The following is a 5,008-nucleotide window of genomic DNA, read 5'->3' as shown; positions in this document are numbered from 1 at the left end:
TTTTTTTTTTTTTTTTGAGACGGAGTTTTGCTCTTGTTGCCCAGGCCAGAGTGCAATGGCACGATCTCGGCTCACCACAACCGCCGACTCCTGAGTTCAAGTGATTCTCCTGCCTCGGCCTCCTGAATAGCTGGGATTACAGGCATGTGCCACAATGCCTGCCTAATTTTGTGTTTTTCGTAGAGACGGGGTGTCTCCATGTTGGTCAGGCTGGTCTCAAACTCCAGACCTCAAGTTATCCACCTGCCTCAGCCTCCCAAAGTGCTGGGATTACAGACGTGAGCCACTTGGCATCCAGCAAAATTGCTTAAACTGTTACTGTTTTTACTCCCAAATTCAATTTGTCAGTCTTATTAAGATAATCAAACGATAACCCAGCAAGAACACTGTACAGCTTCCACAGGACAGTTCAGGCCGGCCTGGCATGGAAAGGCAGAGATGCACCTCTCTGGTGCCTCTAGACATATTTGTAAAATATGGAAGCTAGATTATATATTACCTATAAGTTTCCAGGAAAATCACCAAGTCACCTCACCTTTTAAAAAGAGAGAGAGATTGGTACGAGTGCTCTAAAGTGGCATCTACTCCCCCAAATCAGAATTCATTTATCTTAAATGAAACAAAAACGTGTGTTTTGTCAGTGAGGGATCTTTTATTTAGTTAAGTATTAACAAGTAACCTGACCAACTTTAGTAAAAAATAAGCTGAGAAGCTAAAGAAAAATGACAATGGGTTAGTGGTCAAGAACACCTATCTTGAATTATAATTTAAAATACCTGTATTTATATATAAATTATACAAAACATTGTTCTGTTCTCCCCAACATATAGGAATAATCACTGCAATCCATAATTGGGAGCAAAATATTTTATCTTTGAACTTTTCAATTTGTATTTATTTTTATTTTTTTAGAGACAGGGTCTCACTCCATTGCCCAATGTAAACCAAAAACGAAATCTTAGGCTCCACACCTTCTGCCTGGACCTCCCCACCAAGGGCATTCCAGAATTAACCTGAAAAACTTGTTTAGGCCATGATGGGAAGTGGGGTGGAACTTGCCTCATTTTGTCCCCCATTCAGGAAAAGCAGACCAGCATTTAGCATGCTGGGCACTTAACTTCCAATCTATTCTCTCCCTATTCTTACCCGGAGGCTTCATCTGCATGATAAAACTTTGGTCTCCACAACCTCTTATCGTAACCCAGACATTCCTTTCTATTGATAATAACTCTTTCAACCAAATGCCAATCAGAAAATTTTAAATCTACCTGTAACCTGGAAGCCCCCCCACCACCTCCTCCCCAGTTGTCCCACCTTTCTGGTCAGAACCAATGCACATCTTAATTTTATATGTATTTGACTGATGACTCATGGCTCCTCTAAAATGTAAAAAACCCAGCTGGGTCCCGACCACCTTGGGTACATGTTCCCAGGGTCTCCAAAAGGCTGTGTCACCAGCCATGGTCACTCATATTTGGCTCAGAACAAATCTTTTCAAATATTTTACGGAGTTTGACTTTTTGTCAACAGCAGGCTGCATCACAGCTCGCTGCAGCCTCAAGCGATTCTTTTCCCAACCTCCCGAATAGCAGGGACTTCAGGTGCGTGCCACTACACCTGGCTTTTTTTTTTTTTTTTTTGGTACATTTTGTAGAGATGGGGGTCTTGCTATGTTGCCCAGGGTGGTCTCGAACTTCTGCGCTCAAGCGATCCTCCCCATTCGGCCTCCCAAGGTGCTGGAATTACAGGCCTGAGCCACCGCGCCCAGCCTCTTTAAATGTTTAACTTCAAAGTTTTCGTTAAAAATTGAAAACCCCCCCCACCAAATATGAAAAAAACATATCTACTGACCTGTAGTTTTTCTCTAGCTCACTATCTTAAATATATTCATTGCAATCTCATCAACGGCGATTTGCATTTGAAATTTTCCACCTTGAGCGGTATTTTTTAATGATAAGATGGATTTTTTAAAAATCTACACCCAAAAACTAAAAAAAAAAGAAAATAAAAATCTACACCCATAAACTAGAGTGAGAGACCCCTGCAATGTAATACACGGATCTTAGGTCATCGAGATTTTCCAGTAAACAATTTGCAGAATGCTGTTTTTCCTAGGTTAACTTGCAATCCTAAAACGGCAGGAGGTTCCGTTTTTAGAAGTTTAAATGTTGTCACACGGGCGCAAGAATACATACAACAGCCACGCTTTCCCTCTCTGCGCACAACGCCAGGCAGATGGGGAGCACCGGGCGGTGCGGGGGCCCTTTCACCTGCGCGGGGCGGCTTCGGCGGCGGAGAGGACCCGGCCCTGCAGCCCGAGCCCGGCGCGCACCCGGCCGGCTTCCTGTTTCCGCAGCAGCGCGCTGGCCTGTCACTGAAGCCCCTGAAACCCCGCCCCGGCGGCCTCAGGAGGGCGGGGAAGCCCGAATACCCCCGGAGCCGTCCGGTCCGCCGGTTGCCGGCGTTCTAGAACGCAGGCTGCGGGAGCTGGCAGGCTGCCTGGAGGGGCCAGGCGGATGGCGCGGGGGCTCCGCAGCCTGTATCCCCCCGAGTGGACAACCCCAGCCGGGGCTGCGTGCGCAACTGCGGAGAGTAAAGGCCGGACCCTGCGCTCAGCGGCGGCGTCCCGGCCCCTAGCGCCCTTTCCCAACTGCCTGGCAGGCTCGGCAGTCCCACTGTCGCGTCACAGAGCCCCTGGGCAGTCACCGCGGACGGGCTGGTGGTTCGGAAAAGGCATTTGGGGGACACCGGAGAGGGCGACGCACGGGTGAGCAGTCGTTATGGCCCAGGAAAGGCCCGTTGCGGGGCGCACACGCGGGCAGGAGAAACTCGCGCCCCGCGGCCTCCTGGAGCCAGGCCCGGCTTCTGGGCACAGCCATGGCGGCGGCCGGGGGTGGCCACTACCCGCGAGCCCGCGTCCCCGCCCCAGAAGTCCCCAGAGACCGCCTCAGAGTTCCAGGGCCTGGAGGAGCCAGGCGGGCAGCTGACTGCCACGAGAGCCCGAGCCGCTCCCCGGCTCCACGCGCGGTGGCAGCCAGGGCCACCCCATTCCCCTCCCGCGCGGCGCTGCCCCTCCGGGACCCACCGGGCCTGGCTGGGCGTCTTTCCTCTCCCGCGACCCCGGGGCCTTGCAAAGTGCCTTCCAGAGATGTGCTCAGGAAGTGTGTGATGAATAAAGGGGACAATCAGGATAGCTATAATCAATATTTATTATGCACTTGCTTTTCTCTCACTGATGTTACTAATTGTAATAGTGTAGCACGGTGTGTTCGTTTTCTAAGTGCTTTCACATCTGTTCGAAAAAATCCTTAAAATAAGCCTGTATATTAAAAGCAGGAGCCATTATTCCATATTTCAAGAAGTAAACAAGCTCAGAGTAATAACCCACATAGAGCCTTCCAAAGCCAATTTTGGTACATTTTCACAAATCTATGAGTGTGGTTAATATACAAAGATGTCGGATGAGGATTATATAGGACACAGCCAGCAAAATGCCTGGTATACAATAAGTATGCAGTAAATCGTTATTATTAGTAAGAATATTGTAGTATTTTCAGGCATGATCAGGTGAACAACTTTGACATAATCAAAACTGGGACAGCCTGATTCCATAAACACACTGACATGTCACAGTGGAATGTTTGCAGCCTCACCGCTAAAGTATTCTTCCTGATCAACAAAGGAAACAACCCAGTTAAGCTTACAACTCTAACCACAGGCTAAAGGAAATACAGGGGCCAAATGAACCCATTAGATTACACCACCAGGAAAGTAATCAGCCAAATCCAGAATGGGGGAAATTCTACAAATCAAATGACCCAATTTCTTTATTCAAAAATAAATACTCAGAGGCTGAAGTGGGAGGATTGCTTAAGGCCAGAGTTCAAGGCTGTAGTGAGCTATGATCACACCTGTCAATAAAGCCACTGCACTCCAGGCTGGGCAACACAGCCAGACCCCATGTCTTTAAAAAAAGAGGGTGGGGAGCTCTAGAGACATTAGCCAAATGCAATTTTTGGACCTTGAGTCATGATTAAGACAAACTTTTACATAAATACATGGGATTTTTTTTTTTTTTTTTTTTTTTTTGAGACGGAGTTTCACTCTTGTTACCCAGGCTGGAGTGCAATGGCGCGATCTCGGCTCACCGCAACCTCCACCTCCTGGGTTCAGGCAATTCTCCTGCCTCAGCCTCCTAAGTAGCTGGGATTACAGGCACGCGCCACCATGCCCAGCTAATTTTTTGTATTTTTAGTAGAGACGGGGTTTCACCATGTTGACCAGGATGGTCTTCATCTCTTGACCTCGGGATCCACCCGCCTCAGCCTCCCAAAGTGCTGGGATTACAGGCGTGAGCCACTGCGCCCGGCCACATGGGAGTTTTAAAAACATTGGGAAGTTCAAACATGGACTGAATGTTAGGTGACATTAAATAATTACAGGTAATTTTATTACGATAATACTATTGTGGCTATGATTTTTAAAGATCTCAGAGAAACATATTAACATATGTACAGGCAAATTATATTATTTCTGGGATTTGCTTTAATAAAATTTAACAACAAATCCCTGGAATTTTTTAGAGAAAAAAGTGAGAGATAGGAGAAACAATATTGGCAAAGTGTTTAATGTTTAAACAAGGAGATGGGTACATGGTTATTTTGCTAGGCCGAATTATGCCCCCCAAACATGTCCACATTCTAATCTTTGAACCTGTGAACAAGTTACCTTACATGGCAAAAGGGGCTTTGCAAGCATGTGATGAAGAACCTTGAGATGGGAGATAATCCTGGATTATCCCAGTCTCTTTGCTTCCTTATGAGACCCTTTACCTGCAAATGAGAATCAGAAAGAGATGTGACAAGGGAAGGAAGGTTAGAGAGATGCAGCCTGACAAGGATGTGGCCGCTGGTGCTGACTCCGGAGATGGAAGAAGGGGCCACAAGCCCAGGAGTGGCACAGGTGGCCTCTCAAGGGTGGAAAAGGCAAGGAATGAATTATTCTGCAG

At 47.3% G+C, this 5,008-nt stretch overlaps 1 protein-coding gene across 4 annotated transcripts in view; it reads right to left on the bottom strand.

Annotated features, from left to right (window-relative positions):
• Positions 1–3,158, bottom strand: part of MPPE1 (metallophosphoesterase 1) — a 27,466-nt gene extending 24,308 nt beyond the window's left edge. For 2 of the 4 annotated variants that reach the window (XM_017498482.2, XM_017498483.2), the window contains exon 1: positions 2,196–2,384. The gene's annotated coding sequence lies outside the window, so the exon portion shown is untranslated. Of the gene's footprint in view, positions 1–1,851; positions 2,164–2,195; positions 2,385–3,085 lie in introns of those variants that run through there. The other 2 variants (XM_037727875.1, XM_037727874.1) reach the window with 2 other exon arrangements.
• Between the last annotated feature and the right edge of the window lie 1,850 nt (positions 3,159–5,008).

The sequence above is a fragment of the Cebus imitator genome, unplaced genomic scaffold (assembly GCF_001604975.1).
Source record: "Cebus imitator isolate Cc_AM_T3 unplaced genomic scaffold, Cebus_imitator-1.0 Scaffold242, whole genome shotgun sequence".
Taxonomy (NCBI): Eukaryota; Metazoa; Chordata; class Mammalia; order Primates; family Cebidae; genus Cebus; species Cebus imitator.
This window is presented reverse-complemented; position numbering and strand designations above follow the sequence as displayed.